This window comes from Myotis brandtii, unplaced genomic scaffold (genome assembly GCF_000412655.1).
Source record: "Myotis brandtii unplaced genomic scaffold, ASM41265v1 scaffold326, whole genome shotgun sequence".
Classification (NCBI taxonomy): domain Eukaryota; kingdom Metazoa; phylum Chordata; class Mammalia; order Chiroptera; family Vespertilionidae; genus Myotis; species Myotis brandtii.
The window spans coordinates 2,134,225-2,144,243 of NW_005362534.1; the positions used below are offsets into that span (position 1 = coordinate 2,134,225).

General features: G+C 36.9%; 1 long non-coding RNA gene across 1 annotated transcript in view; it reads right to left on the bottom strand.

Annotated features, from left to right (window-relative positions):
* Positions 1–5,572: 5,572 nt before the first annotated feature.
* Positions 5,573–10,019, bottom strand: part of LOC106726872 — a 21,026-nt gene continuing 16,579 nt past the window's right edge. The window contains exon 3 of the long non-coding RNA XR_001363000.1: positions 5,573–5,669. This is a non-coding gene — a long non-coding RNA (uncharacterized LOC106726872). The remainder of the gene's footprint in view (positions 5,670–10,019) is intronic.

Below are 10,019 nucleotides of genomic sequence, written 5' to 3' on the forward strand. Positions count from 1 at the left end.
GTAGTTGAGTCTTAGCATATCATTAGCATATTATGCTTTGATTGGTTGAACGGCCAACTGGACGACTGGACACTTAGAATATTAGGCTTTTATTATATAGGATGCTTTTGACACCCTAAAAAAAAAACTTTCTGGCTGGGGAGAGATTGGTTCTCTCTGAGCTAGCCAATTCTTAGAGGAAGGCAAAGGGCCTGAACATGTTTTCTGATGTGTACACTAACCAATCTAGAGCCATACATCCTCTATCTGGCCTGTATACCCCATGAGATCATTCCTCTCCCTTGCCCATCCCAGGGCCAGATTCCAGGAAACTAGTGACCACCACTATAGGCCAAAGCCCAACAAAATTATACAACTTAGCCAGTCCTATACTGTTCACCCTGTCCTGTAGACACTCCAATATAGGCAGTGGCCTAAAACTTTTACTTGCTTCTGACTTCTTCCTGCTGACCATTCTGGTATCTTTCCCATAAGGCCTTGAGCAGTGTGCCATGCCTCCTTTCTCTAGGATCTGTGAGTGTAATAAACTTTGCTTTTTTTCCTGAGCCTCTCCTCTGTCTTCTCTTGTGGCCACACCTGACAATCTTATAAAAAATACAAAACATATAATAACAAATTATTTTATATATCTGAAATTCAAATTAACTATGCATCATGTATTTTTATTTGCTAAATCTGGTGAACCTAACTGGAGGTCCCATGACATGGGCATTATTCCTCTGAGGATATCATGATTTGGTACAAAGGGAAGCTGTAGCAGATGCTGTCACTCACTCCCTTGGACCTGACTGGTCAGCATGCTCCAGCCCACTTCCAGTTGCCAATGTCTGTATCTCTGGGCTTGAGTGCTTTTTCTGAAACTAGAAAGGCAGATAAAAAATGTTGATGAGCCCTAGCTGGTTTGGCTCAGTGGGTAAAGTGTCAGCCTGCTGACTGAAGGGTCCTGGGTTCGATTTTGGTCAAGGGCATGTACCTTGGTTGCAGGCTCGATCCCCGGCCCTGGTAGGGGCACGTGCAGGAGGCAACCAATCGATGTGTCTCTCTCACATTCATGTTTTTCTCTGTCTCTCCTCTCCCTTCCACTCTTCCTGAAAAATCAATGAAAAAATATCCTCAGGTGAGGATTAACAAACAAACAAACAAAAATGTTGATGAAATAATCCCTGCCCCCTCAGTAGCCCTCTACCAATGACTGCCAGAAGTTGGGGTATAAAAGCCCCAGCTCCTTCAGTCTCTGTGGAATCATTCTGAGGAATATATTTTACAGCATATCCAAGAATTTTCTCTCAAGGTTAAGCTCCAGTTGTTCACTGTGGTAGTGGCTTAGTAATGGACTCTTCCTGAGAATGTTGCCAGCACTTTCCCATTTTCCTTTCTCATTATCCTGTCAGTGGTCCCTGTGCCTCCCAAATACTAGTACATAACTGGCAAGAGAATCCTCATATTAGGGTCCAGTTCTTGGAAACCGAATTAAGCTATGGACTCTTAGTTTCACCTTTATTTCCAGTGTCTTCCTGATGATGTTTGTATTATGTTTGCCCCTTTGGTCAATATTACTACTTCTGTGGATTAAGTGTATGGGTTTTGTTCTTAAAAAGCAAATAAAAACTATCTCCAATTGCTATATTGTTGAAGAACAGTGTTTCATTTTTCATACCTGGCTTGCATTTTAGTAATTGTTTGATCTGCTTTTTTGACAACCAATAATCTGTTTCTTTCTCCAGGACACCAAGAGATTGGCTTGGAATTGGATATTAAGACCAGCTCTAGCACAACAAATGAAAGACCTTCCACTGCTGCTTGTGAGGAACTCTAAAAGGGGTAGGATTATATGCAGCAAAATTATTGCCTTTTTGAGCTGGCAAAGAATATAATTAAAATAAAGAACTGACATATTATGTGACAGAGTCTGAGTAGGAAGCATAGCATTTATCACCTCCTGTTTGCTAGCTTTTCTTTGGGGAAAAAAGTCAGCAAGATTTAATCTTGGATGACGCCTACTCACCTGGCTTGGCTTAAGCTTAAAAAAAACCATGAAAATGGTGGGGTGTGATATACAATTTGGCCATGTTATGTCTTAAACATCAAAACCAAAATTTACTTTCCCAGAAAAGGGATGATCAGAAAAATCACACCATATATTGAAAACCAATAAAGGTGCAAACACTGTTAAAGAAAATGGGGCATGGACTGTTGTCAGTGCTTAAGTGTGAGGAGAAATAGCAATGCCTATCCTTCAGGATTATATCAGGAGAATCCTGGGGTTGATTCATTAGAACAAATTTATTGCATGGAGCAGAATATATGGGAATGATGAAGCAGGTTATACCGGGATTTTACTGCATTTATCTTATAATATATATTTTTACCTCCAGTAATTATCCCTAAAGGGAAACATCCTGAAAACGTTGCCTTGACTCTCTACTGAGGAGTATGAATTAAATCTGCTGAACTCTGGGGTCTTGCTGAAGAACTCACGATCCCTCAAAATCTAGGCCTGATCTCAGACCATAGCATCCTTTCTTTCCTAAATACAGTCTTTGAGTGGGAGGTTCTCAATGTAGTACTGACGTAGGTGTGAACATTCAGTGTTTAAAGTCATGGGAAACAACTTAAATTGCCTTGAAGTTTTTCAAGCTTTGAAATTTCTATTTTGGATTTTTTAAAAAGGAGGGGTGGGAGGAAGAAAAAGAGAAACAGCTTGTTCACTGGGTAGCTTTTTTGTCTACCTGTTTCCTCTATCCCCAAGTCTCTGGAAATCAACAAATAATTTTATTGGCACTTGTACAACTAGTCTGCCAGTACCAGAGAAAATGTACTTTTTGGTATGTGCTTTTTGTATTGATAACTACAGTGAAAAAACACACACAACAAAACCCTTTTCAGTGAGGTCTTCTCTTATACCACATAGAGTCACAGCCATCACTAAGAGAAGCTATATTTACAAGGCCATGTTCCCTTGCAAGCTTGCTTGTACAATCTGCTCCTGAACATTCCATCTGGCATGGATTAAAGAGATTCAAGACATAAGCTTACTTAAAGCAATACATTTTGTTTTTCAATCACAGATTCACATTGTGAGCAATAAAAGAAATAGAGTCTACTCCTATTTCTAATAAGTTTTTTGAATTCTTTTATTTAAGTTATTGATCTGAATTGATTTTGGTGTCCAGAAAAGCAGCAACAAAGATGTTTGTATATTCTAAAGGAAAATGGTTTAGGGCTGAAACTGGCCATCAATCCATCCACAAATGATGTTTTTCAAGAACAGTATTTATCAAACCTTAAGCTTATGAGGGTTTTCTTTATGTCCTGATTTTGCTGGTTGTTTTTGCTGAATTCAGATTGGCTCTGTCTCCTTAAGTATATCTATACCATTCATTTGGAAAGTGAATAGCAGCAATACTGTTGCTTGGCAAGAAGTGAGTGCTAAATGAATATTTGTTGAATGAAAGAACACTTTACATTTTAATAGCATTATACAGTTCTTCCACTGCTGTGGTAATCATTGTTTTACTTGATTCTCGTAAGTAGCTAGGGGGGAAAACTGAGGACCACTGATTCTATACATCCCTGACTAACGTCACACAGCTGACAAGGGGCTGAGTTAGGATTTAAACTCAGGTTATATATGGGATGACATACCTTCACTCTACCAGGCATGGAGACATGGAATGCAAGGCACCTTTGGGGAAGAACTAGTTCAGTTTGATGGAATTTTAGGGTGTGTTATGTAGGGAGTAAATAGGAGACTATTACGGAATGATAAATTTAGACCACCTTGTAGAGGACCTTGAATGCAAGGCTACTGTGTTTGGATTCTACTCAAAAGGCAGTAGGAAACCAGTCGAAGTTTTCTTTTTTAATTGAATTTACTGGGATGACGTTGGTTAATAAAATTATATGGGTTTCAGGTGTACAATTCTATAATACATCATCTGTACATTGTATTGTGTGTTCAACACCCCAAGTCAAGTCTCCTTCCATCACCATTTATTTATTCCCAATTTACCCTTTTTTACCACCCCACCCCCCTTTTCCCTTTAGTAATCACCATACTGCTGTCTGACTATGAGGATTTTTTGTTTGTATATTTGTTTTGCTTAATCTCTTTACCTCTTTCACCCAGCCCACCAATCCCCTCCCCTCTGACAGCTGTCAGTCTGTTCTTTGCATCTATGAGCCTCTGTCTATTTTGTTAGTTTATTTTATCCATTAGATTCTACATATAAGTGAAATCATATGGTATTTGTCTTCCTCTGACTGGCTTATTTCACTTAACATAATCTCCAGGTCCATCCATGCTGTTACAAAAGGTATGATTTCCTCCTTCCCCCTCTTTTTTCTTTTTAAAGATTTTTCATTGATTTTTAGAGAGAGAGGAAAGGAGAGGGAGAGAAACATCGATGCAAGAGCAAAACATTGATTTGCTGCCTCCTGCACGCCCTCCACCAGGGATCAAGCCTGTAACCTGGCATGTGCCCCTACCAGGAATCAAACTGGCAACCCTTCAGTGCATGGGATGTGCCCAGCCAACTGAGCCACACCAGCCAGGGCAAGATCTTCTTCTTTTTGTTTTTTTTACAGCTGAGTAGTATTTCACTGTGTAAATGTACCACATCTTTTTTATCCACTCATCTACTGACGGATATTTGGGTTGCTTCCCAATCCTGGCTATCCTATATCATAAAAGGCTAATATGCAAATTGCCCCCTCCACTGGGAGTTCGACTGGGAGTTCAACCAGGGGGCGGGGCCGGCTGGCCAACAGCCCCTCCCTTTGCCAGCCCCGCCCCCAATTGGCCCCCCCCACCCTAATTGGGGGAGGGGCCAGCCAGCCAACCACCCATGCACAAATTTGTGCACCCGGCCTCTAGTTGTAAATAATGCTGCTATGAACATAGGGATGCATATATTCTTTTGAATTAGTGTTTCAGACTTCTTTGGATATATTCTCAAAAGTGGAATCACTGGGTCAAATGGCAGTTGTATTTTTAATTTTTTGAGGAAACTCTATACTGCTTTCCACAGTCTGCATTCCCACCAAAAATGCACAAGGGTTCCCTCTTCTCCACATCCTTGCCCCCACTTATTGGCTGTTTGTTAATTTATTGATAGTAGTCATTCTGGCAGGTATGAAGTGATAGCTCATTGTGGTTTTAATTTGCATTTCTCTGATTATTAGTGACATTGACTAGCTTTTCATATGTCTATTGGCAATCTGTATGTACTCTTTGGAGAAGTGTCTATTCAGGTCCTTTGTCCATTTTTAAATTGGATTGTTTGTTTTTTCGGTGTTGAATTTTATCAGTTCTTTATAAATTTTGGATGTTAACCCCTTATCAGATGTATCATTGGTGAAAATGTTCTCCTATTCAGTGGGTTGTCTTATCACTTTGTAGATGGTTTCCTTTGCTGTGTAAAACCTTTTTAGTTTGATGTAGTCCAATTATTTAGATTTTATTTTGTTTCCCTCACCTGAGGAGATATATCAGAAAACATTTTGCTATGAGAAACGTCTGAGATTTTACTGCCTATGTTTTTTTTTTCTAGGATTTTCATGGTTTCGAGTGTAAAATTTTAAGTCTTTAATCCATTTTGAGTTTATTCTTATGTATGGTATAAGAAGGTGATGTAGTTTTACTTTTTTGGCACATATCTGTCCAACATCTTTTATTGAATAGACAGTCTTTACCCCATTGTATGTGTTCTTGCCTCCTCTGTCAAATATTATTAATTGACCATAAAGGCATGAGTTTATTTCTGAGTTCTCTTTTTTGTTCAATTGACTTTTTGTCTTTTTTAATGCTAGCACCATGTTGTTTTGATTACTATGGCCTTATAGTATAGTTTGATATCAGGTAGCATAATTCCTCCAACTTTGTTCTTCTTTCTCAAAATTGCTGTTGCTATCTGGGGTCTTTTGTGGTTCAATATAAATTTTTGAAATTTTTTGTCCTACTTCTGTGAAATACACCATTAGTATCTTGATAGGGATTGTGTTGAATGTATAGATTGCTTTGGGTAGTAGGGACATTTTAATGATGTTAATTATTCCTATACATGTACACTATATATGCTTTCACTTATTTGTAGCTTCTTCAATTTATTTCTTCAGTGTCTTATAATTTTTTGAGTACAGGTCTTTTATATCTTTGGTTAAATTTATTCTTAGGTATTTCTTTCTTTCTTTCTTCATATTTGACTATTCATCTATTCCCAGCCCCAACCCATCCTGTCTTCAACATTCATTGCCAGATTATAGGTCTTCCATGAACAAATTTCACTTTTAATCACTTTCTTTTCTAAAAAAAATAAATTTCATTTTTCAGTTACAATTTATATTCAATATTATTTCGTATTAGTTTCAGGTGGACAGCACAGTGGTTAGACAATCATATACTTTACAAAGTGATTCCCCCGATATTTCAAGTACCCACCTGACCCCAATACCCCTCACCTTTGGCAACCCACAATCTGTTAAACACATTCTTTAAAATCATAGGATCCAGCTATTCTACTTCTGGGTATTTATGCGAAGAAAAGAAAAACACTAATTTGAAAGATATATGCACCCATATGTTCATTGCAGCATTATTTACAATAGCCAAGACATGAAAACAACCTACTAGTAAGTCTACATCGATGGATGAATGGATAAAGAAGTGATATTTACAATGGAATACCACTCTTTCAATTTTTGACAACATGGATGGACACTGAGTGTATTATGTTATGTGAAATAAGTCAGACAAAGACAGATACAATATTATTTCATTTATATGTGGAATCTCAAAAACAAAATGAATGAACAAAATAAACAAAACTCATAGATACAGAGAATAGATTGGTTGTTATCAAAGGAACCCTAGCTGGTTTGGTTCAGTGGATAGAGCATCAGCTCAAGAATTGAAGGGTTTTGGATTTGATTCTGGTCAGGCACTTTGTACTGTATGCAAATATCAAATTATTATGCTCTACACCTTAAACTAATATGATACTATATACCAATTTTACCTCAATAAAAAAAAATCATAGGAAGGCCTATTCTTTGTTTATAGGAGAGAAGAAAAGAAAACTTCCCTGTTTTCATGAATGCAGAACAAGGTTAAAACAGCACATTTATACAATTCTTGGCAAGGAAGAAATTGAGGGGTATAGCCAACATCTGGGAAGCTAGAATAAGCACAAAGATAGGGAAGATTATAAAATGGACTGGAATGGACTCATTTAGACTTTACAGGAAAAAAATGCCAGTGGCTATTTCTTAGAATAAATGTAAACTTGCTTAAAATTCATTAGAAAGGAAATAATGGAATTATAGAAAAATCACAACTAATATGCCCAGGGTGCTAGAAAAAACCTCAAAGCTTAGGTAATGATTGTACTACAAATTAATGTGGGCTACCTGTTCTTTATTTTCCAGGAACCTTTCACTAATATCAATGCCAGTCTCCACAGTGCTGAGTCCATTTCCCTAAAGCCCCAAACTCCTCCTTTCTTGCTTCCATTGTCTTCCCAACACATCCACTATTATCTGACTTTGCTGGAAAAGAACAGAAATCATATGCTGTTAACATCAGCTTTCCTCCACTCCACCTATACTTTCTCTGCATCCTCATCTACCTTCAACTTCTCTCCTACCTTCCACCTCAGAGACAGGTTTCCTCCACATCACTGAGGGCTCAGTCTTCCATGTGTGTCCTTGTTATCTCCCCTCAAAGCTCCTCCATATTTATCAGCAAGTTCCTAACTCTAGAACAATCATTTTCTCCATCTGCCATGTCATTCTTATCAACCTACTGAAGTAAATCTCTTGAAGGTATTCCATATCTAATTACCTCTATTTCCTTTCTATTATTCACTTCCCAACTCCTATATATTAGGTTATAGCTCAAGGAATTCTGACATACCAATGGCCACCAAAATAAACAGATTCATAATTAAGATTTGATGTTTATATAATTTCATACTAAAAATTAGAGCCTAACTTTGCTCAAGATAAGTTGATGTTTGGCTGTTTACAACTGCAACCAACTATATTATATAAACAACTGTTTATAAAATATATATCTGCAAAGTGTATTATAGCTTTAAAAATAGTTAAGAATTTTCATATACATGTTATGATTAACTTCATTTAGTAGGAGTCCAGATGAAAATCACTTCTTGCTTAGTTTGAATTTCACTTCAGCTTTTGCATCTGAATCAATTTGAAGAATGTTAGCCTCAAGCTGGAAAAGACTTAATTGCTCTTGTAAAAATGAGACAGTTCTGACAGAATAAACCCTTAACTATCTGGCAACTGATCATTGGAAATTAGATGTATTTTCCACATTGTGGTGAGAACTGGTTCCAAAAATTCTATTCCCAGAGAATGAAGATGAGACAAATTGGGGAAAGGGGGGTTACGAGGTGTGTTTTGTTTTTATGTGGAGTCAGACTAACTGATTTCTCACACTTAAATACCAAAAATATTGGAGCATTATTTTGATAAGTGGTAAGCTTCCTTACCACTGAAGTTAGAATGACATGATGATGGGAAACATATTTTTGGTCTGGTAGACAGTGAATATCAGATAAAAGGAAATATAGCATTTTATAGGAGCAGATGGCAGTGCTTTCAAAAAATTTTGAGCTTTTTCTTTGGTTTTTTAAAAAAACTAATGTAATGTAGCCAATTTAAATTACTAAAATCAGATGGTGTAATGACAGTGAGCACTATAGCACCTAGCAGGCTGAATAGATATGTGGAGTGATACTAATGGTAGATACCATTTGTTAAGACTGGATAAAGAGAAATTACACATGGTTGCAATGTTTAAGTCACATCATCCTGACATTTGGGCCACTCTACAATGTGTCCTTAATGTCCACTAATGTTTTGGTGTCCTCTGATTTTTAATTTTTTTTAATTTTATATTTTGAGCTAATATTAGATTTACAGAAAAAGCACAAAAATAGTACAGTGTTGCCATATAACCCTTAGCCAGCTTTCCCTAATGTTAATTACTTACATAACCATGCTATAATTACCAAAACATTGGTATAATACTAACTGAACTGCAGATCGTATTCAAATTTTACCAGTTTTTCTACTAAAGTTCTTTTTGTGATCTATAATTCAATCCAGGGTTTCACATACCATTAAACAGTTATTTCTCTTTAGTCTCTTCTAATCTGTGACATTTCCTCAGTCTTTCCTTCTCTTTCAAGACCTTGACACTTTTGAAAGTATTGACCAGTTATTTTGTAGAATGTCCCTCAATCTGTATTTGTCTGAGGCTTTCTCATAATTGGATTGAGGTTAGAATTTTTGGCAAAAATGCCACAGAGTTATGGTGTTTCCTTCTCAATGTTTCACATCAAAGGTTTTATGATGTCAGTAAGTCCTGTTACTGATGTTAACCTTGATCATTTGGTTAAAGTAGTGTCTGCTGGGTTTTCCACTTATAAAGTTGCCATCATTCCTTTTGTAGTTAATAAATAACTTGGAAGACCAAGATTTGTAACAGCAAAATAGGGCAACGTTGCTCATATGTTTTCAAATGACTGGGCAACCCATCAGGGAAATACAGACACATTTGTTATGGAGGAAGAAATACTTTCTCTATAGGAATATGTTCTTCATGCCTCATTACCTTTCTATTTCCTACTATCCTTTGCTCTGCATTTATTTGGGAAAAAATAAAAATTACATATTCAACATTTATTTCAGGAAATAGTAATTATTTATTTTGGAAATAGTAATTTATTTTGTTTCTACTGCAATACATTTCAGGTATGGCATTGGATAGAAGCTCTTAGATTATTTCTATTTCTTATTCATCATTTCCTGAATAGTCATGATCTTTTTCCTGTGTGTGTAGGGAAAGACTTTACAAAAAGTCATTCATTTTTATTTTTAGATTACAGATAAGCCTCATCTTAATTATAACAATACTAGAGGCCTGGTGCACAAAAATGTGTGCACTCGGGGGGGGGGGTCCCTCAGCCCAGCCTGTGCCCTCTCGCAGTCTG